Below are 25,133 nucleotides of genomic sequence, written 5' to 3'. Positions count from 1 at the left end.
TGTGTGTGTGTGTGTGTGTGTGTGTGAGAGAGAGAGAGAGAGAGAGAGATACACACATATGCAGATACATGTGCACACATATATACATGCACATAAATACACATGAACATCTCCAACCACAGTATGCATCAGGCCCTATGTACCTGATGCTCACCAAAACAGTTTTTTGGCTCTTCAGCATTTTGGGCTTCTGCACTTCTGTTTTCTTTAAGGTACTAGCTATTTTTATTTTATTTTTTTAAGATTTTATTTATTTGTTTGACAGAGAGAGACACAGTGAGAGAGGGAACACAAGCAGGGGGGAGTGGGAGAGGGAGAAGCAGGCTTCCCGCTGAGCAGGGAGCCCGATGCGGGGCTCCATCCCAGGACCCCGGGACCATGACCTGAGCCAAAAGCAGACACTTAACGACTGAGCCAGTCAGGCACCCTATTTTGATTTTTGATCCCCGATTTAAACCGGGCCCTTAACATGACCTGGCAATGCAGTGTTTCTCTCACCATCTCCCACTCTCTGCACAAGACATTCAAACAACTTTTTGCTCTCTTTTAAGCCCGGACACCATTTTTGTGTGTGTGTGCTTTTTTTTTTTTTGACTTTTTTTTTTTTTGACTTTTTCACTGTTATGTTAATCACCATACATTACATCATTAGTTTTTGATGTAGTGTTCCATGATTCATTCTTTGTGCATAACACCTAGTGCTCCATGCAGAACGTGTCCTCTTTAATACCCATCACCAGGCTAACCCATCCTCCCACCCCCCTCCCCTCTAGAACCCTTAGTTTGTTTTTCAGAGTCCATCGACTCTCATGGTTCGTCTCCCCCTCCGATTTCCCCCCCTTCATTCTTCCCCTCCTACTATCTTCTTCTTCTTTTTTTTTTTCTTAACATATATTGCATTATTTGTTTCAGAGGTACAGATCTGTGATTCAACAGTCTTGCACAATTCACAGCACTCACCATAGCACATACCCTCCCCAAAGTCTATCACCCAGCCACCCCATCCCTCCCACCCCACCCCCCACTCCAGCAACCCTCAGTTTGTTTCCTGAGATTAAGAATTCCTCATATCAGTGAGGTCATATGATACATGTCTTTCTCTGATTGACTTATTTCGCTCAGCATAATACCCTCCAGTTCTATCCACATCGTTGCAAATGGCAAGATCTCATTCCTTTTGATGGCTGCATAATATTTCATTGTATATATATACATCTTCTTTTTCCATTCATCTGTTGATGGACATCTTGGCTCTTTCACAGTTTGGCTACTGTGGACATTGCTGCTATAAACATCGGGGTGCACATTCCCCTTCAGATCCCTACATTTGTATCTTTGGGGTAAATACCCAGTAGTGCAATTGCTGGATCGTATGGTAGCTCTATTTTCAACTTTTTGAGGAACCTCCATACTGTTTTCCAGAGTGGTTGCACCAGCTTGCATTCCCACCAACAGTGTAGGAGGGTTCCCCTTTCTCCGCATCCCCGCCAATATCTGTCGTTTCCTGACTTGTTAATTTTAGCCATTCTGACTGGTGTGAGGTGGTATCTCATTGAGGTTTTGATTTGGATTTCCCTGATGCTGAGCGATGTTGAGCACTTTTTCATGTGTCTGTTGGCGATGTCTTCTTTGGAGAAATGTCTGTTCGTGTCTTCTGCCCATTTCTTGATTGGATTCTTTGTTCTTTGGGTGTTGAGTTTGATAAGTTCTTTATAGATTTTGGATACTAGCCCTTTATCTGATACGTCATTTGCAAATATCTTCTCCCATTCTGTCGGTTGTCTTTTGGTTTTGTTGACTGTTTCTTTTGCTGTGCAAAAGCTTTTTATCTTGATGAAGTCCCAATAGTTCATTTTTGCCCTTGCTTCCCTTGCCTTTGGTGATGTTTCTAGGAAGAAGTTGCTGCGGCTGAGGTCGAAGAGGTTGCTGCCTGTGTTCTCCTTTAGGATTTTGATGGACTCCTGTCTCACATTGAGGTCTTTCAACCATTTGGAGTCTATTTTTGTGTGTGGTGTAAGGAAATGGTCCAGTTTCATTCTTCTGCATGTGGCTGTCCAATTTTCCCAGCACCATTTGTTGAAGAGACTGTCTTTTTTCCATTGGACATTCTTTCCTGCTTTGTCAAAGATTAGTTGACCATATAGTTGAGGGTCCATTTCTGGTCTCTCTATTCTGTTCCATTGATCTATGTGTCTGTTTTTGTGCCAGTACCATACTGTCTTGATGATGACAGATTTGTAGTAGAGCTGGAAGTCCGGAATTGTGATGCCGCCAGCTTTGCTTTTCTTTTTCAACATTCCTCTGGCTATGCGGGGTCTTTTCTGGTTCCATACAAATTTGAGGATTATTTGTTCCATTTCTTTGAAGAAAGTGGATGGTATTTTGATGGGGAACTGTGCAGAAGCTTTTTATTTTGATGTAGTCCCAATAGTTTATTTTGCTTTTGTTTCCCTTGCCTGAAGAGACATATCCATAAGTATGTTACTAAGGCTGAAATCCAAGAGATTACTGCCTATGTTCTTTTAGTAGTTTTATGTTTTCATGTCCCACATTTAGGTCTTTAATCATTTTGAGTTTGTTTTTGAACGTGCTATAAGAAAATGGTTTAGTTCATTCTTTTGCATATAGCTGACCAGTATTTCCAACACCATTTATTGAAAAGATTGTCTTTTCCCCATTGCATATTCTTGCTTCCTTTGTCAAAGATTAATTGACCATATGGGTGTGGTTTTATTTCTGAGCTATCTATCCTGTTTCACTGATGTATGTCTATTCTGTGCCAGTACCAAACAGTTTCGGTTACCGTAGCTTTGCAGAATATCTTCACACCTGGGACTGTAATACCACCAGCTTTGTTTTTCTTAATATTGCTTTGGCTATTTGGGGTCTTTTGTGGTTCCATACAAATTTTAGATTATTTTTTCTAGTTCTGTGAAAAATGTTGTTGGTATTGTGATAGAGATTGTCTTGAATCTATAGATTGCTTTGAGCAGTATGGACATTTTAACGATATTAATTCTTCTAATTCATGAGCATGTCATATGTTTCCATTTTTTATGTCATCTTCAGTTTCTTTTGTCAGTGTCTCATAGTTTTTAGAGTATAGGTCTTTCACCATCTTGGTTAAATTTATTCCTAAGTATTTTATTATTTTTGGTCCAATTATAAATAGGATCGTTTTCTTAATTTCTCATTCTGCTACTTTATTATTAGCGTATTGAAATGCAACCTATTTCCGTATATTAATTTTCTATTCTGCAACTTTACTGAATTCATTTATCAGTTCTGACAATTTTTGGTGGAGTCTTTAGGGTTTTCTATATATAGTATCACGTCATCTGCAAACAGTTTCACTTTTATTCTTCCTTACCAATTTGGATGACTTTTATTTCTTTTTCTTGATTATTTGCTGCAGCTAGGACTTCCAGTACTATGTTGAATAAAAGTAGTGAGAATGGACATCCTTGTCTTGTACTTGATCTGAGAGAAAATGCTTCCAATTTTTCACCACTGAGTATAATGTTAGCTGTGGGTTTTTCCTATATGGCTTTATTTTTTTGAGTTATAGTCTCTCTAAATCCATTACACTGAGAATTTTTGCCATGAGTAGATGTTGTATTGTGTCAAATGCTTTTTCTGCATCTATTGATATGATTATATATTTTTTTGTTTTTTTAAGATTTTATTTATATCCTTCCTCTTGTTAATATGATGAATCACTGATTGATTTGTGAATGCTGAACCACCCTTGCATCCCCGGAATAAATCCCACTTGATTGTAGTGAGTGATTTTTTTTAATGTACTGTTGAATTCAGTTTGCTAATATTTTGTGGAGGATTTCTGCATCTGTGTGCGTCAGAACTATTGGCCTGTAGATTTCTTTTTCTTTTCTTTTCTTTTTTTTTTAATGTAGTGCCTTTATTTGCTTTGGTATCATGGTGATGTGGGATGAAAGAATGAATTTGGAAGTTTTTCTTCCTCTTTTATTTTTCAGAATAGTTTGAGAAGAATAGGTGGTAACTCTTTAAATGTTTAGTAGAATTCACCTGTGAAACCATCTGGTCCTTGGCTTTTGTTTTTTGCAGTCTTTTTTTCCCAATTTAATTTCATTACTAGTATTCAGTTTGTTCAGACATTCTATTTCTTTCTGATTCAGTTTTGGAAGATTGTATCTACCTCTTCTAGGTTGTCCAATTTATTGACACATAATTTTTCATAATAAATGGACACAGAAGTACACTTGCTTTATTTCTTAACATGAGTAACCAGTCCATCACTGTCTTATTTGTGCAAGAAAGTGTTCCTTTCAGACCATTCTAAATTTTGTAGTAAAATGTTGAGAATATTCTATTCATAAACTGTGTCAGTAAGATGTAGCTTAGTGAAGCTTTTTTGTAATTATTTTCAAGATCAGTACAACCAGAGAATTTAATGCTACTTTTTTTTTTCTTTTTGGATTGAGAAAGAAACTTTCTGTCTCTATGTTCTTTGTTCTTCCTTTGTTCTCCATAGCTAGTTACTGGACACCAGCCATCAAAAACCAAATTGACTATTCACAAGTCAGGAGGCATGCACACTTTACAGAGGTTTGCAAGTTGACTGCTCTATTCTCTAATCAAAGGCAGCTGGATGAAATTTTCCCAGGGGACATTACTCCTAAATTTTCCAAAGTAGCTCCTGGAGACTTGGACATTAGCTTCTACATTTTTCAAGCAGTGCATTGTTTTGAACCTCATCTGTTATTTAAATGATCTAAAGCTCTATGCCCTTGTGTTTAAAGTTGATAAATGTGAAAGAGTATCTGAAATAATTTCTTGTTTATAGATTGTTACTGAAATTCCAGCATATGGACCCCCCAAAAAGATATTCTTCTCTTCTTAGTAACTTAGATTATATAGGTAAAATTTCTGTTTACCTGACATAGCTCTTGCATTCTGTGCTCAAAAATCTTTGAACATCATAGAAATTGTGTAATGTTGTAATTACTTTGAAATCATATGGAGCCACATTCAAATTTCAGTTCTGTAAACTACTAGTTATGCAGCCTTGAGCAAATTATCCTAACCTCTCTTTCCTTACTCATAAAATTTGTACTTGGGACTGTGAGATACCTTGAAGGGAAAAATTAGTCTTTAATATTAGACATAAATAATAATCTTAGTTTGGAAATTGAGTTCAAACAATTAATAAATTTGCCTAAAGTCGTTTATCATTTCCATTAAGAAATAAAATTAAATTGTTTCATATGAGTTGTAACTTGCAAAGTACACAATATATCTTCAGATAAATGATTTTAATTACACAATATATCAAATTCTCCAGTTTCAGCATTTTAGAAGAAATAACCAAATTTGAATAGTAGTCTAACATATAGTCATTCTGAATTTAACCTTTTTATTTTGTATTGTTGACATTCCCCATTTATTGAGCTTAACACAATGCCTTTGCTTATAATTATAAAGTATGTAACATTTTTTATGCAATGTTATAAGCAGGCACTCTGTGCTTCATATTTATTAACTTAATTTTGTGAGGTTAGCTACCATTACTCTTTCAATTTTCCAGAAGAAAAAATTGAGGAACTTGGAATTTTGAAATTTATCCCAATTTATAGTTAGTATATGTCAAAGTCAGGATTTGAATGTTCACAAGATGGATTATCTCCTTTGCATATACCCTTAATGAATATGGTCTATTGCCTATTATTTATCCCTGAATTTTAAAGAATCATGTTTTTTAGCAAATTGAAACATTTCATTTACTACTGGTAATACATTTTCCACTGATTTTAACCTGTCTATTTGTGTTGGAAACGTCAATTTGTGTGTATTGTTTGAACTAAGAAACAAATCAAACAAGATTCCTCAATTGAATTGTATTAATATAAGGTGTTTTTTTTTTTTTTTTTTTTTCATTTGGGGAAACAAATTTTTAAAAGCCTTGGAACAACTTTATAAAATAATTCATCTTTTTTGTCAAGGTAGGATTTCAACAAATGTATTCAAGAAGTACCAATATTAGTAAAGTAAATGATTAGTGTTTCTAGTTGAATAACCGGCCCTTTTTTCACTGTGATTGGAGATTATAAAGCCCAGTATCCAATTAAAGACTTTACATCTTGCAGTGGAGAAACCTGCTTAACTTATTCTAAGGCAACACTTTCTAAAGTTGGTTGACCAGGGCGCCTGGGTGGCTCAGTTGGTTAAGCAACTGCCTTAGGCTCAGGTCATGACCCTGGAGTCCCGGGATCAAGTCCTGCATCAGGCTCCCTGCTCAGCAGGGAGTCTGCTTCTCCTTCTGACCGTCCCCCGTCTCATGCTCTCTCTCTCTATCTCATTCTCTCTCTCAAATAAATAAATAAATAAAATCTTTAAAAATAAATAAATAAATAAAGTTGGTTGACCAGAATCCCTTTAATAAGTTAGAATCCTGCTTCTTACTGTTCTCCAGAGAATATTTTGGGAAATGCTGATCTAAGTGACTCATCTTGACAAGAGGATTTATGTTCTTTGACACATGGTTTGTGTTCTGTTTCAACATTTTATATACCCAAAGACTCAGAGACATTTTCTTTCTATCCCATCTTTTAAACCAATAGCTGTAGTAAGAGTTGGGAGTCCTTAAGATAAGCACCTGCAAGCTGTTATTTGCTGATGATTGTGCCCCATCAGATGTGCAAACACACACAGTCCAATACATGCAAAATGAGGGTGTTTTTATGGCATCATAATGCACACTGGCAAATAGATAAAGGAAGTTTCATGAAGTAAGGTGCCTGGGAATTGATTAAAAAATACATATTGGATACTTAAATGCTCCTAATACTGTATATAGTCATAGGCAAAACCACTAAAAAATAAAAAAAAATAAAAAACTATTGCACTTCTATTGCCCTCTCCCCAAAAAAGACATGCCATTCAGTCCTCAGAAATGTGATAGTGTTTTCTGAAAGACAGTGACCAGCCTATAGCTTGTGCAAACAACAAGTTCAATAAATATTTGTGGAGTGAATGAAAGGAAGAATGAGTCAGACTATGAAGCCCAAAGATAATCCTGCTTGAGCAGCTAGAGAATCCACAAACAACAGAACTATCTATATAGTCACTCAGTATGGGACAACCTATTAATCTTTGCAGTGTTACCTGCCTGTGGAGTTTTAATCATTACCAATAACACCATCTCATTATAGGAAGCCCATTGGTATACAAAGCCTGCTAGAAAAACTTACACCTAATATTGTTTTGCAAAAGATTTTTAGAGAGACCCGTCAAGGTCTTTTACACCTGTCAAGGCATTTTTCTCATTCAATGCGATTGCCCTTGTGTTTCACAGTGCTGATATTCTGCTTTTTTAAATTCTCTGTTTAATTTTGAGCACTATTTTTTTTCCTACTTCATTAATTTTTCCTTTGTTTTTTTGAAACACTTCACTACAGGTGGATACATTCCCTCTCTTCCCTTTTTCCAATTCCTTCACTCCCCTTGTACCCTCCCCTGCTTCTTCTCATTGTCATACTTCCGATTCTTTACTCAAAGAAAGTGGTTTGCAAATAGTTCTCTTAAGCTAATCATAACTTCTACAGAATGTTGAGTTGGACATTTTCCCAACTTTTACAGATATTTTAAACTTGAGTATCCCACTGACAATTAAACACATATCCAAGGAACTTCTCTTCCATTCTAAAGTCACCTCTTCCATTTCCACTCTCTTCTTGGAGACCTTCTGGCCCTTTCCAAAGAACACATCTTCTTTTTAGCCTGGCGAAGTTGTTGCTCTTTCAAATTGGAAGTGACAGTCCTGGGAATTGGTTTGTCCCTTTGCCAACCCGCTCACCTGAATTAGTCATCCATGGAAGTAGAATCAGTTTAAGCTGCAGCTGACCCATTTTGAGAGGCCTGAGTACTACCACTTACCTATTTTTCTTTCCTTTTATAGGTAACTAACTGGTGGGATCAATTCTTTTGAAAAACATGTCTATTCAGTTAAAATGATAATGCCTCACAGTCCTGCCATGCTATGTCACTACCTAAAATGCTAGTAACTGTAATCAGTGGTATTTTAAAGGACCTAAACTGTGCTTTCTTTTACCTAACTCAACATTTCCTTAACCTTTCTCTTACCTCTGCCTTTTAGCATTTCTGGAATCTCTTTCCATGCTCCCATCAAATTTCCTGAACTAACTAAAATATAGGGCTCCCTGAAGGATGATACTTTTACAACATTTCTTTTGAATAAATGTTCTTTATTTTTGTACAACTCATGAGTATAAGTGGAATCAGTGAGTGCCCAGGTATACTTCAGGATCTATTACTATTACCTCTATATGTTTAAAAGGAAAGAAAGAAAAGAAGACTCCACTTCTATGAGAATCTTCTATAGAGTCAGACAATCCTTTTGGTCTTTATCCTTGTCTTCCACTGTTAATTTGATCACTCTTTTATAAGTTTGGAAGACGTTGTTACCCATCTCACTGTTCTCTTCCTGTTCCAAGTCCTACCATCGTATTTGGTGACATTGATATTAATCTGGTGACCCATTCCAAAGTCCAGTCCTGTATTGCATGATGACTTCAATTGCAGTAACTAGAGCAACTTAAAGTTAATTACCCTAATAAGGACAGTTCTAAGAGTAAAAAGGTATGCTACTCTTAATTGCACCAAGATGATATTAAACCATAACTTACTTAGGGTAAAAAAAAATCAGAATTTACGTAACTCACTCAGTAGTTGCTCTTTTCTCTCTACTTCAGTCACACACTCCAAAGACCAAGAACTGGAATTATCCAATATAAGATAGATAGATGATTGATAGATAGATAGATGATCGATAATAGATAGGTAGATAGATAAACAAAAAAAAATGAATAAGTCAAATATCTGACTACAGCCTTGTACCTTCCCATTCATCAAAACTTGTACTTACTTCAAGACAACTTGAATAGCATGTTGCCAGAAGAGATATCCACAATTGAATAGAACTTTTATTCAGTATTCCATTATCATCAAAACTTGCACTCTCATTACCCCTCTACTTTCTTTCACATGTTAAGCCTATTTGGTTTTTACTTTATACTTTCTCTACTTGAGAATTAACTATGCATCTCTTCAACCAATTCATTGCCAATATTTTTACTTCCTTTTTCTTGTTTTCTTTCTGGAATATCCACTTCACAAAACATTAACCCTTGATCAATCCACCTCTCACCTTATTCTTTGGATCCCATTCTTCTCTAATAATCATCAGATTTAAGCATACCCAGATTTCTTACATCTTAAAAAATGTCTTTTTATTCTTAACCTTCTTTAGCAACCTTTTTCAGAGCTATACTTTCTATCCCTATATGTTTATTAAATATAATACACATCACAATAGAAATATATACATTAAATTGAAAACATTTTATAGGTAGCTGCCAACTCACTTTCTTTGTCACTATTTGGAGACTGTGGGATCTTCTAAGGCAATAACTAGGGCTTATTTGTGTTTATTTTCCATATATATATATATATATATATGGTTTCTTAGAACTGTGTTCTACTTCTTGTAGAAGTATCAAAAAACATTGTTCAGTGAATTAATACCTGATTTAATAAATATGTATTGAAGAGGTGCTGTCCACTTGTGGCCATGCTTTGCCTATCACTTCTAATTGTAGTATTACATCCCTCTTTTAATTCTCTCTCACTCTCTTTCTTTCTCTTGTCTATTATTACTTATCTTTCATTGAGCTTAATCCCTAAGTAGTCTGAGATAAGTAAAAGGACTCTAAAGGGTGCTTGTAATTTGACATATTTTAGTGATAGTCTATTTTCTTTTCTTTTTTTTTTTTTTAAGATTTTTTTTTTTTTTTTTTTTTTTTTTATTTGACAGAGAGAGAGAGAAACAGCATGAGAGGGGAGAGGGTCAGAGGGAGAAGCAGGCTCCCCGCTGAGCCGGGAGCCCAATGTGGGACTCGATCCCGGGACTCCGGGACCATGACCAGAGCTGAAGGCAGTCGCTTAACCAACTGAGCCACCCAGGCGCCCTATTTTCTTTTCTTTAGATGAACTCTGCAGAGACTTGTCAAATCTATCTTCAAGCTAACTGTGGTATTATTGGCTTTATTGCAGGCAGATTCTCAATCAGCATTATAACAATACTATGAAAAGCATAAGAAAAGCCCTGTGCGTGTTAATGTCCATATGCCCTAAAGGGAAGCCAGGCCTTTTAAATTCCAAGGGTTCAGTTTCTAGGACTAAAGAATAGAATCTAGATGTTAATTTTCTTCAACAGTTACCAGTATTATTCGTTTTTCCTGCAATTATACCCCTTTGCCTACACATAAAGCCAAAATACTAGATAGTACTCAAGGCTCTTCACTTACCTAACCTCTTGTATACTGTATTTGAATATAGCATTATCAGCCAAGCCAAACTGGTTCTCTAAGCACCTTGAGTTCTTCCAAAAATCCTGCTAAATTTGTACCTGCTATTTTTCCTCCCTGGAATATTACCTCCTAGCCCTACTGCACTAACTCACTTATTCCTTCTTGTCCTTCCAGGCTCAGCTGCGATATGGAGTCTTCAAAGAAACATTTATTGCTATTTCTTAGTAGAATTGTGTTTCTTTCTCTGAACTACTTGTTCTATAGCTACAGCATCAACATCATAATGATATAATTATTAGTGGTTTTTTTTTTGGAGTTTTTACAAATCAGATCCTGGAGGGTAGATGCTATTTTATTCATTGTGGCTTTCTTAGCATAGAGCCACACAAAGAGAAAGCACATTGAGAAATGATACTGTCAGTCTGCATACACAGCCTGGACGCTGAGAACTAAAACTATTTTACTATCTACATCAACCTGACTTTGTTATTACACTGTCATTATTAGTATTATTATTAGTATTATTTTTCTGAAAGCCACATGCCCAGGCAAATGGCTTGATTTGTTCATTACAGGAATTTGCTGAAATACTCATCAAGAGACAGTTTGCACCCTAAAATTGTATGAATCATTTGCCTCAGAATCTTTGCCTTGTTGTTTTCACAAAGGAAAAACACCATGATCTTTTTCCAGTTCTAATCAAGTCCCCATATGAAAAGACTTGTCTTAAATCAAATTCAAATTTTGAATAAATCCTGTCCTTTTTTTCCTTCCTCTGAGACACTGCCAAAATTTTGCAGAGGATGGTGGTCTCACTCTCTGGTGTTAATCAACAGACTCGGCTTTGTTTTATCAACACATTACTGATTATTTAAATTAAAGTAAATTAGGGGTGGCTGGGTGGCTCGGTTGGTTAAGCGTCTGCCTTCGGCTCAGGTCATGATCCCAGGGTCCTGGGATCTAGCCCCACATTGGGCTCTCTGCTCAGCAGGGAGTCTGCTTCTTCCTCCCCTTGCTCTTGTGCTCTCTCTCTCTTTCTTTCTCTCTTTCCCCCTTTCAAATAAATAAATATTTTAAAAAATTAATTAAATTAAATATTACACTTCATAAAAATGTAAGATTTCAGCTTCTTCATAGGATAGCATGTTAAAAACTTAGGTGATAATTTTTATGCCTTTTTGAGTTCTCAAAAATAGTCAAACACATAGGATTAGAGAATACAATTGTGAAATATTAGGGTTCGAGAGCAAACAGTCAAGAAAGAATTCTTGAGATGTCTTCAGTGCAAAAAAGGTGGTTTTATTAAAGCACAGGGACGGGACCCATGGGCAGAAAGAGCTGCACTGGGGTGATGAGGAGTGGCTGATTATATACTTTCAAGTTGGGAGAGGGTTAGGGGTAGTGTAAGTCTCTAAGGAATTTGGAAGCAAGGCTTCCAGGACCTTGAGGGGTTAGCTGCTATCATTTACTGCTGTCTAGTAAAACCTTAGTCATGAGACCCTTCAGATATATGTCAGTGGCCAAATGTTTAGAGGATGATTGCTAACATATATCTTGGTGGGGGGGTAGAAATAAAGTTTCCAAAGGGATTTTTATATGTTAAAGAAGACTTACCGGATCTTGGAGGTCAGGCTAATGTCAGGCTAAGGTTTCCTTTTGTCTTTAGCAAAGTATTAACAGTGAGGGAGTTGAGTTCCTAGAGGAAGGGCACTCTGACTGTCTCATATGTTTGTCAGTGGGCTGTTTAGTAAGGAAATTTATTTTTTTTCCATATTTCTTTTGCTTTTGCTCTCCAAGTCATGATAGTGGTTTACAGAAGCTGGGGATGAGGGAAATGCAAAGTAGTTAGTCAGTTATGCTAGATGAATAAGCTCTAGAGATCTGGTATATAAAATATTATCTATAGTAAGCAATAGAGAATCGTGTGCTTCAAAATTTGTTGAGAGGTTAGATCTCATATTAAGTGTTTTTACCACCAAAGCAAACAAACAAAACAAAACGAAACAAAAAACAAAGAAAAAAAAAAAACAAACAGAGAACATAAGGAACTCTGGAAGGTGTTTGATATATATATTAGATTGATTTTGGTGATGGTAACACATGTGCTTGCATATACTCAAACTCATCAAATTATATACCTTAAAATGTATAGTTCTTTATACATCAACTATACATTAATAAAGCTGTTTAAAAAATGAAACCTTTTTGGGGAATTTAAGGGCCATAAATTTGGATTATTTATAAGTAAAATTCGGTCAACGATCTTGTCTACATAACCATTTAGTTGACAGAAGCTCAGATTTGGCCAAGAATTAATAGGAGGGAAAGAACATTTATTAGATGCCCACTGTGTGTTAGTTGGCATGCATTTTGCCTGAGTGGTTTCCTTTTGCTTAGATTTTAAAGATTTCTGCTTATTTATATCAAACTTGTAAATCATTTTAGACTCTTTTCCAATACTACTTCCGATTGAGGTTAAATGGTTAATATGCATTTAAAATGTAATCAGGCCCAGCACTGATTCATTATCTGGTTCAGTGGTCATCAGATCACTCACTTATTATACAGCCAAAAGCATCATCACAGATCCAGACTGCATTTGCCATAGGAAGCAAACTATCATACAAAGGTTATGTCCATATCAGCCTTGCATCTTTAAACCAGGTTGATTCACCCACATACCAAGCACCTGGTATCAAAAACAAGCCATAAAAATGCACCATTACTTGCCTTTGAACTCTCTCACATACCCTCCCTTTATTTGTCCAAGTGTAGATGTATCTTTCAATTATGATCCACAAACAAAATACAAGATGATTATATAAAGAGTCATTTCTTCTGAAGGAGGTATCTGGAAAAATTTACAGAAAATGTGGAATTTCAACCCAGTTATGAATAAATATGGAATTGGCTAATTTCTATCTTCATGTACCTTTATATTTTGTCTCTCTACTTCTGACTTCGTACTTACCAGCTCAAGCTTGAATTTGGCCTGCCACCTATCTCTATATAGCATATATTAGCCCCTCTATCCTCAGTGCTTCAATTCCTAGCTCTAGTCTATCTACACACTTTGGATTGCCTCATAGCTAGAAAAAGGAATAGGAAATCACACACTTGTGTAAACTATGGAATTGAGCACATTTATGTAATGCTACAGATGGGAGGGAAAGGAAATTAGCTTCCCCTCCTCTTTCTCATTCCTAGTCCCCAAAACAGATGACTTCTTCAGCCGGGACTTCTGCCTCTTAAGATAGACAAAATTGATGATAGGTTAGAAATAATTCTGCTTGGACAATGTCTCAGCTGTGTTGGCCCCTGCGAAGACTTTTGACCAGGTACTACAAAAGGACTCAAAGAAGATTGTGTCTCAGTGCATCATCCATACAGAATGTATTATGCCAACAAGATAGCTCCACAGATTGATGAGGGCTCAGTTCTCTCAGTACTGCTTAACTTATTCCTCTGCATCAAATGCAGAGCATTTTCCTCATCACTGACTCCTTTTCTCAAGGTTGTTTCACCAAGAGCATCTGTTTATATTTTATGGGCACAATTCTGTAACACAATAAGAGAAATTGGGTGGACTCTTAATTGTTATAGGCTCAAATCATGCTTAAGAATACAAATATAAGAACAGATTGGTGGTTGCCAGAGGCAGGTGTGGGGGGGTGGATAAAATGGGTGAAGGGGGTCAGAAGGCACAAACATCCAGTTATAAAATAAATAAGTCATGGGGATATAATGGTGTGGTGACTATGGGTAATAATACTGTTTTACATATTTGAAAGTTGCTAAGAGAGTAGATCTTAAAAGTACATAACACAAGGGAAAAAATGTAATTATGATGATAGATGTTAACCAGACTTACTGTGGTGTTCATTTCATAATATATACAAATACTGACTCATTATGTTGTATATCTGAAAGTAATATAAGGTTATATGTCAATTATATCTTAATAAAAAAAGAAATCCAAATATAATAAGAAATATCAGCATAGTGTCAGTCATAACAAGCCACTAAAAAAGGATCTTTAATTCATCTGTCCACAAAGGTGCATGTAAAACATTCAATATGCTTGCTGTTTTGTTTTTACCCTATATTATTTACCAAAATCACCGTATTTTATTTCACTTCACCACTTTTTATAAATCAAGAATCTGAATTGCAGGATAATGTGTGACTTTTGCAAATTCAAAGAGAAAGCCATAAGAGGGACTTGATCCAGGTTTATAGACCTGAGGATTATTACAATGTGGAATATTAAGCCAGGGGGTGTGCCGTTGGGGCTTGAGATGGTGGCATAGGAAGACCCTGAACTCGCCTCCTCCCACGGCACACCAAATCTACAACTACAGGAAATAATTCTCACTGCAAAAGAACTGAAAACTAGCCAAAAGTTTCTTCTACAACGGGGATAAAAGGGCCACATCAAGATAGGTAGGAGGCAGAGATATGGTCTTGCCACAAACTCTATTCCCACTGTGAGAGGATCTGATGGACCTGGAGCCTCTCCCTGAGAAATTAGAGGTTTGTACCTCACTTTAGTCATCCAATCTTTGAGACCTGCACCAGAGAGATGAGGCCCCAAAAATGTCTGGCTTTGAGAAAAAATGGGGCTTATTTCCAGATGACCTGGAAACAGTGGGGATCTAAGATCCTCCTTTCTCATGTACAGACTCACTTATCCCAGGAACCAGCACAAAGGCAGCAGTTTGAGGAGTGACTGGATTACATGTGAAAAAAATTAAGTGTTAATCTTAAAGCATCTGCTGGAGGGGCAGGGATTATTTGGGATTTTTCTTGAGACAGAGGCATTGGTGAATGCCATTTTTTGCATTCTCTCTCTCACTTGCTAGTGCAGGCAGGTACACATGGACACAAGCACACTAAAGCCAAAACTGTGCCTTGCCTGCAGCGCACTTCTCCAACATTGCTAAAGCCACAGATGTACCCTGCCCCCAGTGCTCTTCCCAGGCATTGTGAAAATGATGGGTGTACCCTGCCCCCTGTACTTTTCCCAGGCCTCACTAAAGCCAGGTGGATCCTGTGCCCCCAACACTCTCCTGCTGCAGCCTTGCTAAAGCTGATGGGCAAGCACAGCTCACAAAGGGGAGGCTTCTTGATTGCCTGGCTCTGCTGGCCAGAGAGGCTTGTGCTCCTGGGCCCCATGGGACTGTAGCAATCTGAAAGATGGTTCTGGGCAGGATACCATACTCAGGGCACTACACAGACACTACCCATTTAATTGTCCTGGATCTTCAACCTGAGAGATAGGCTTCAAGTTTGCCACATGTCTAAAGGCTACAGAGCCACTCTCAAAGAACACAGTCAGGGAGACTCCATCTGTGAGCCCTCCCTTGGCCTTGCCACAGCTCACTGGTACCTCCTAAAATGGAGCTTATACACTAGTCTGAAGCTCTGATTCTTGCAACTGTCACCCAGGGGCACCTCCAGATCTCCTGGTCTAGAGGTCAGCAAAGTCTATGATTGCAGTCCAGAGGACTGTATATATTTGCATACTTTAAAAGCTGCTGCCTGAGGATCTGGCTTCCAATCAGCCTGAATCCAGGTGCTGACTGGGATCACTCCTTTTGGAACACTGACAGGTTCTGGCACACTTTCAAAAACTAGGACTTATAAAGAATAAATCAAGCTACTTAGATAATCACAGAGGTTTTAGAGACAATTAAGAGCAAGGGCAAGGTTAAATGATAAGGTTTATCTCCTACACAAGGCCACACCTTCAAGACTGGGAGAGGAAGCTGTTTGCATAATGCATAGAAACAAACACCGAGAATCAAGCAAAATGAGAAAATAGAGGAATATGTTCCAAATGAAAGAATAAGACAAAATCTCTGAAAATTACCTTAATGAAATGGAGACAAGTAATCAATCTGATAAAGAGTCCAAAGTAATGGTTATAAAGATGCTCCCCAAATTTGGCAGAATAAACAATAACAGTGAGAACTTCAACAAAGAGATAGAAAATATATGAAAATAACAAACAAGTCACAGAGCTGAAGACTACAATAACTTAACTGAAAAATATGTTGGAAGGATTAAACAGCAGACTAGATGAAGTGGAAGAACAAATCAGTGTTAACTGACAACATTTGCAGGTGACATGATATTATATATATAGAAAATGCTTAAAGACTACCAAAAAAATTCTTAGAGATGATAAATGAATTCAGTAAAGTTTCAGGATACAAAATTAATATACAGAAATAGGTTGCATTTTTATATACAACTATAGGTTGCAGAAACAGAAATTAAGAAAGCAATCCCATTTACAATTGCATCAAAAAGGATAAAATACCAACGAATAAATTTAACCAAGGAAATGAGAGACCTGTACACTGAACACTATAAGACATTGATAAAAAGAAATTAAAGAATATACAAATAAATGGAAAGATATTTCATGCTCATGGATTGGAAGAATTAATATTGTTAAAATGCCCATACTACCCCCATATAACTACAGATTCAATTCAATCCCTATCAAAATTCCAATAGCAATTTTCACAAGACTAGAATAAATAATTCTAAAATTTGTATGGAAGCACAAAAGACCCTGAGTAGCCAAAGCAATCTTGAGAAAGAAGGTTAAAGCTAGAGGTATCATGTTCCCTAATTTCAAACTGTACTGCAAATCTATAGTAATCAAACCAGTGTGGTATGGGCATAAAAACAGACACATACAACAATGGAACAAAGTAGAGAACCTGGAAGTAAACCCACGCATATAGGGTCAATTAATTCACAATAAAGAAGACAAGAATATACAATGGAGAAAGGACAGTCTTTTCAAAAAATAGTGTTGGCACAACTGGACAAACCCATGCAAAGGAATGAAACTGGACCACTATCTTATACTGTCCACAAAAATTAACTCAGAGTGGATTAAAGACTTGAATGTAAGACCAGGAACCATAAAACTTCTAGGAGAAAGCATAAGCAGTAAGCTCCTTGGCATTGCTTTTGGTAGGTGTTGTTGTTCTTGTTGTTGTTTTGGATCTGACTTCAAAGGCATTAACAATGAAAGCAAAAATAAACAAATGGGAGTACACCAAACTAAAAAGTTTCTGTACAGTGAAGGAAACTATCAACAAAATAAAAAGTCAGCCTACTGAATGGAAGAAGGTATTCACAAATTATATATCCCATAAGGAGCTAATATCCAAAATACATAAAATCATACAACTTAGTAAGGATAACAACAAATTTAATTAAAATGGGTAGAGGATCTGAAAAGACAGTTTTCCAAAGAAGATATACAGATGGTCACCAGACACATGAAAAGATGCTCAACATCACTAATCATTAGGGAAATACAAATAAGAACCACGATGAGATATTATCTCACACCTGTCAGAATAGCTAGTATGAAAAAGATAAGAACTAACTGGAGAGTTTTTTTTTTTTTAAGATTTTATTTATTCATTTGAGACACAGAGATACAGAGAGAGCATGAGCAGTGGGGGGAGACAGAGGGAGAGGGAGAAGCAGGCTCCCTGCTGAGCCAGGAGCCCGACGTGGGGCTTGATCCCAGGACCCTGGAATCATGACCCGAGCTGAAGGCAGACGCTTAACCATCTGAGCCACCCAGGTGCCCCTGGAGAGTTTATAAAGTAAAAGAGACCCTCATGCACTGTTGGTGGGAATGTAAACTGGTATAGCCACTATAGAAAATAATATGAAGGTTCCTCAAAAAATTTTAAAAAATAGAACTACCATATGATGTAGCAAATTATTCTACTTATGGGTATTTATCTGAAGAAAATGAAAACACTAATTGGAAAAAAAATGCACCCTTATGTTAATTGCACAATATTTGTAATGACCAAGATATGGAAACAATCCAAGTGTCCATCACTGGATGAATGGATAAAGATGTGGTGTATATACACAATGGAATACTACTCAGTCATAAAAAAAAGAAGGAAATCTTGCCAATTGTGACAACATGGGTGGACCTTGAGCATATTATGCTAAGTGAAATAAGACAGAGATAAATACCATGTGATTTAACTTATATGTGGAATCTAAAAATGAAACAAACAAAATTCATAGATACGAGAACAGATTGATAGTTATCATAGGAAAGGAAGTTGGTGGGTGGGTAGGTGAAAAGTATGAAACAGGTCTCTTGTATGGGACAGATGGTAACTAGATTTATTATGGTGCTCACCTTGTAGTGTATAGAGATATCAAATTATTATGTTGCATAACTGAAACTAATATAATGTTATATACCCATTTTACCTCAATAAAAATAATAAAATAAAGAATATGTATGCTCAAACATTGGTATCCATGTCCTGTATTTTATTCAATATTCTTAAAAATGGAATGCTCAGGGTTCTCAAATAAAAGCACTATGAGTTCATTGAAATTGCTAAACATCTCACAAAGCAAAATCTGAAAAGCATTAATGTGCTGAGTGTATTCATTCTTTGCTTTTAAGGGATCCAATCTGTACATAAAAGCTGAATTATTTATTATACTTTTGCTGTATGGAAACAGGAATTTTTTTTTTTTAATCACTCCCATAAGCTGTTCTTAGTTACATGTTCAGAGATACAACAAACTTTTTCTATTAACCCCTCCCTGGTTGACAGAAAGGACTTAGATGTCTTTAACTAACAATAATTTCATTTAGGTGAACATCAAGATTTGAGCGAACAGTTTGAAAATGTGTATGTTTTCCTTGAATAGTTTTCTACAAGGTAACTTAGGAAAATGGCAAGTTTCTCCATGTAAGAACATAATACTATTGCTATTTCTGAACTGAATGATGGTAAAAATCTTGAGACTGAACAAATCTGTATGGTTTTACCTAAACACCCCCCAAAAAGAAACTGGTTTTTGAAGGGAGAAAAAGTTTGCCACCAGGATAGCCTGGCTTCTCATCATGCTGAACATACCAAATATTTATTTCTTTTTCATACAAAGTCCATTGTGGAGAGGGGTAACTTTCCAAAGCAACTGTTCTCCATACAGAAATTCACAGTTAGAGGCTAGTGGTGTTTACACAACTTTGTAGCTCTACCATCTGGAATGTGTTGTTTGCTATGCCAATTAGCAAAGAAGAGAACGCCTATGTTAAGTATATCAGTCAGGAAGTGGCTCATGTCAGTCACTTCTGCTCACAACACAGAGATAGTAACTTGGCCCTACCCAACTATAAAAAGGGTAGAAAATTATAATCCCTCTGTTTGTGGGGAAAAGAAGAAAAGTTGGTCAGGTCTCTCCAGCACTAGATTTGTAATCAAGGACATTTCATGTAATCTCTCAGAGACTCTGTTTCCTCATCTGTAAAATGGTGATTCCAGAAGTTACTCCATAAATTTGTTGCATGTTTGAGTTTAATTTACATATGCAAGTATCTAGCCTGTGGCCTAGTGCACAGCACAAATTCAAGAAAACATAATTATCTTCTTCCTATTTTTCTGGCCCTTGTCAACTCTACAACAGCTTCTACTGAGCCGTTCCCATCACTTCATTTTTCCTCATTTTTATTTTAAAATGAAAAGGCATTTTTAAAGAGTGCTTTCAAGTAGAGCAACATTATTTTCTGAGGGAATATAAAAATAAAATTTAAAAAATTATTTAATAAGACACCTCAAACTATTGTTCCAATGAGCCACTGATCTTATTTCTCGATAACAAATATAAATATTATAATTGTCATAAAACTGCAGATCCAGCTGGAGCCTATGGTCCTTCTGTTTGGTTTAGCTATTTCCTGGGAAAATATCAAGGGACAAGGCAAGTGGCAATCATCTTGTGGTTATTCTACCTTCTTGAGTACTAGTAAATCATCACCAGGAAATCTTATTTCTTGTATTTCTCTCTGAACGAAGATCTTGATTTCTTTTTCTTCTGACACTTGGTATGTTCTATTCTCTGCTCCATGGTGATGGAAAGCCTTCTCAAGGATTCCCAAAACGATCCATGAATTTAGCAAGACTGATAGGTGAAGAGTTGTAACACCTATTAAGTCCTTATCACATACTAAATTATGCTTATAATTTTACATGAACAGTCTTATTAACCATCATATAAAAAGGCTATTATTATCACCATTTTAAAGATGAGGAAAAGGAGACGAGAGGAAGTTTAAATCATGTGTTCATGCCATAAAGCTCATAAACACAAGTAGGAGATTTCATTTTGGATAAAGTTGAGGCTTCTTTCGCCACACTAGAGTTCTCTTATGGACATGAGGTAATTTAGCCAAGGTCACAAAATTAATACAGGCTAACACAAAACAGAGTTTTGAATTCTGTTTATTTGACATCAGAGCTCTGTCAAAGCAGAAATTATACCGGGCAAAGTTAAATAGGGAAGGATGACTTTATTCAAGGTTATCTGAATAGGATGGAGAGACCAGAATGCAGTCTGAACTCAACTGCTCTGAAACAAAAGTGTGAGAGTTTTTAAGAGCTGGAATGGCAGAGGAAGCAGGTGTAGAATCATAGGCCATTTTTGTTTGCAAATTGTTCTTACCCACAGGAAAAATATTTTCAGGACAGGAGGTTTTTACAACTTGGAGTAAGATGTCCAAAGGCCCACAGAAATGAGGCTCCTACCTCTCAGAGAGAATGAGATGGGGGGACACTATCTCCCTTGATGATCACATTTCAAAGGACTTGCCCCCAGGTCCTAGAGAAAGTGTTCCTGTGTCTTAAAAGCAGGAAGAGACCTTTCAAAAGGATTTGCATCTTAGAGGGGCAGAGAAAGAATTTAGGACACGTTCTCTAAAGAAAATTCCCGAAGAAAAGAGAGGGAAGGGCTCTGTGATTAGTCCACCTGGATTTTGTAAGGACCAAGATGAGAGAGAAGTCAGGAGCTGAGAGGGAAGAAGCCTGTCTAAGGTCTCCTCAAGCTGAAGGAAATGTTAAGGCCTTGTTGGTCACCACTATATAAAGAATTCTAATAGAGCTCTTAAGTTGAAATAAGAAAAGATGCAGAGCTGGAGACCCAAAACAAGCCCGATTATTCCAAAGGAAGGTTTTCCCTTTTGTGTGGAGTCTCTAACTGAACTCCTGGGTATAGCAGCAGTGATCATCTGGCCCCTGAGTGGGCAGCACAGAGCAGTGGGATAGGAGCTGAATGTTCAGGCAAAGCTTTCCCGAAGTAAAGCACTGGTTAATACCTGGGATGTCAGTTCATGTAGAGCCGATTGCACTGCAAAGAAGGAACAGCAGAATCCAGATCTAAAGCCAAATCAAGCTATAGCAGTGTTACGACCACCTCAAACTTAGTGGCACCAAAGTAGTAGTATTTTATTTTGTTCTTGGATTCGATGGGTCAGACATTCACATAGGACTTCGCAGGAATTGCATGCCTCTACCCCAGGAGACATGGAGCCCGAGTTGGGAAGACAATAGATCGGACTGAAGGACCAAATTCCAAGATAGCTTCTTCATTCACATGTCTGCTCCTTACGGAATAGCTAGAAGGCTGCTCTCAGCTGCAGTTGCCAGCCAGGATACCTACAGATGGTCTCTTCAATGGGGCAGCCTCAAAGCAGATGGACTTCTTATGTGGAAGCTTTCTATGTTGTTCAGTGAACAATGTGGAAGCTGCATATCTTTTTGTGCTCTATCTTCAGAAGTCATATATAATGACACTTCTGTTAATCTCTATTGACTCAATGAGAAACTTACCCAGAATCAAGGGGTGGAGATATCCTTCCTTACAAGGGAGTAATGTCTAAGAATTGGGAGCCAACTTTTAATCTACCATAGTTCCTAAAAAGATGAAACTGAGGCAGTTTTGAAACTACAGAAACCCTAAAACTGAAAAGCAATGTGTGGAAGGGGAGGCCTTCTTGAAACTGTATTATGAAGGCGTGGATCATGCCACCAAACAGAGTCCAAAAGGCTTCAGAATGTCATAAGGGGATGATGCACACAACTGGTGTTTTCTTGTTTCTCTGCTGTGATGAACACCTTTGAAGACTTCAAACCTTGCTCATGGGCCTTGGGTCTCTCCTTAAATAGAAGTAATATCCTGTAGAAAGGTTTGAGAGACATCCTTTCTTTTACCTGATTTCTTCATCTTTTAAAAGAGCATAATAAAATCTCTGTAAAAGTATTGTGTAGGTTTAAGATAATTTTTATGTAGGATTTAACACCATACTGGAGGCATAATATACCCAAAACAAATGTGAATTCTTCTGTTGAATATATGTCTAGGCATTTTTGTTTGTGGCAGCTGGCCAAATAGATGTAACGTTGGAAATCATAGAAGGTAATGTCTTTTGAAGGGAGTGGATGGTGCAAGTTTCCTGGGGAAGGATAAGGAAAATGGAGGAAATTAGTTAATGGTTTCCAATTCTTATGGTAAATTACAATTTCCTGGAAAACTTGTAAAAAATACATATTCATAAGCTTCCCTCTAGACTTACTGAATCAGAATCCGGTGGTGTGATGCTCAGAACTCTGTATTTTTAAATTAGTTCTTCAGTTGTTTCTAATACAGCCAGGCTGGCTGGCAGCAGTCTGAGGGTCACCACCAAATGTATTACATTATGCTGTAAAAACTCATCTGGACTGCAGCCTTATATGCATTCCTCCCCTCCCCGCTTCAGAAACTATCATTGTGATCAATCATTAAACAAAATGAGAGATGACATTTGTCAACCCTGGGTATGTGAATGATAAAAGCAATTATCACCCTTCTGATTTTGCTTTTAGTTAACAAGAAAACTAATTTGAAACAACTTTTCTTTATGTTTGATCAGCATCCTGGCAATTTGCCTGCTTAAGATCGATGTTACAAATATGCAAATGTAGAAAATTAAAAGTCACTCCATAGCATTTTAGCAGTTGAATAATTTAAAGTATGTTCATAAAAATAATTCAGATGTATTTTTAATACATACTGTTGAGTTAAAGGTTGCCATTATTGTTTGTTTTTTTTTTTTTCTGTAAGTGTGCGACAACCTGGTCAATTATTATAATTATTTTTTACTACATTGTCATGTCTCTAAGGTGCTTGAATTATAGAACATATATCTAATTTTGTCTTTTTTTGTAAATCCTCATCAAAACCTGTCTTACTTCCAATTCTACCTGAACAATATTAAACATCACCCTTCATTTCTACAAAATCAACAAAACAGATAAATGAGAGATAATCTGGGAGAAGGAAAATACCAGACTTCTGAAAATGAGTTAAAAGGCAGTTTATAGCTTTTCTCCTAAGTAGTAAAGACCTCCTTCAGCTACTTCTACTCTATAGTCTAAGTGACTGTAGTAGATTCTTAAAAGTTTATCTGCATTGGAATTATTATCAACTGTAGTTTCATTTCAACAGGAAATCAGTGAGCTACCACCTGAGTTAGTTTCCAGAAACCAGGGACAGCTGAGGCCCTTGTTCTATGTCATTACAATATTTTTTTTTCCCCCAAAGAAGGATTTATGGCTAGTTACTGCAAAATATTTAGGCAATTGGTTCTTACAATTTTAGGGTCTAACAATTAATCCATTTAAAAACAGAGTGAAAAACAACACTGTACTCTCCATCCCAACCCACCCATTCAACCTCCAACTGGGCTTTCAAAGTTTCTACAACAGAAGATGTGACCTACTTTTTTGGAACACTGTCAGAGGTGCATTCTCCTCTCAACTGTGATAATAACAGAAAACTTGCCAGTAGAGAAAAAGAACTGAACAACCTCACGAAATTTAAATCCAGATCAGAGACGTGTAGCTATTTGTTCATAGAACAGACTTTAGAGTACTTGCTGTATATGTGTTTTGCCATATCAATGCTGAGAAAATTGGCTGGGAATGGAGATTATTGTCAATACTTTGAGATGGAAAATAATTAAACAAGATTTTCCCATAAATCTAAAAAGGCAAAAAAAAAAAAAAAAAGGTTAGACAATCCTTTGTGCAAATATATGCACATGCTGGACTAAACATTTTTTGTTGGCTTTCACAGGACCATAGACTCCATTTTTCAAAATAAGAGGTTATTGAGTCACTCAGGCTTATATTCACTCTTATATTTAGAGTAGCGGAAAATACCCTAAATTCCTAATTCACAGCACTCACCACATTTTTTTCTAAAAAGTAGTCTAGAATCTTGGATCACAAGACCTTGGACAGAGAAATATGCCTTCACACATCAAGTGGAAAGAGAGATTACATAAAGGATCTAGCACCACACTTTAACCAGAAAAGTTATCTAGCTGGTGACAATTACACTTTTAGTCAACTTGTTCATTTTGGTAAACTGGTAGATACATGTAGCAGTAGACGTGGCTTAGAGATATGACCTCTATCTTCCTTCACAGAAAGACAAACAAAACAAAAATTACCCCACTTCTGGAGTGTCTCTCAGTCTGTCCTAATTCTTTGACAGTTCCTGTTTAATGATTTTCCATTTCTAACAACAGATCCATTTTTATCAAATGGAATCTTACACAAAGCTCTATAAAGCAGATCCAAAGAATGTTTTGTTGGTATAAATTATTTCATGTTCATTTCATTTTTGGTTTTCAATTTATTTCTCAATTTTGTTTTTCTTGGCACACTGTTGAGAAATCCTTGATTCACATGGATAAATAGTTGCAAATGGTTTTCAAACAGTTTTATGTTCTACCTTGCTACAATTTCCATTTAAATTGTAGAAGCAACAAAGAGGCAGTGATTTTTTTTTTCAAAATTATATCATTATCTTACCAGTATGTAACTAGTCCTTATTTTCTTTAATTGAATCTGATAATGTTCTTTTGAC

Source organism: Phoca vitulina, unplaced genomic scaffold (genome assembly GCF_004348235.1).
Source record: "Phoca vitulina isolate PV1807 unplaced genomic scaffold, GSC_HSeal_1.0 scaffold16, whole genome shotgun sequence".
Classification (NCBI taxonomy): domain Eukaryota; kingdom Metazoa; phylum Chordata; class Mammalia; order Carnivora; family Phocidae; genus Phoca; species Phoca vitulina.
This window is presented reverse-complemented; position numbering follows the sequence as displayed.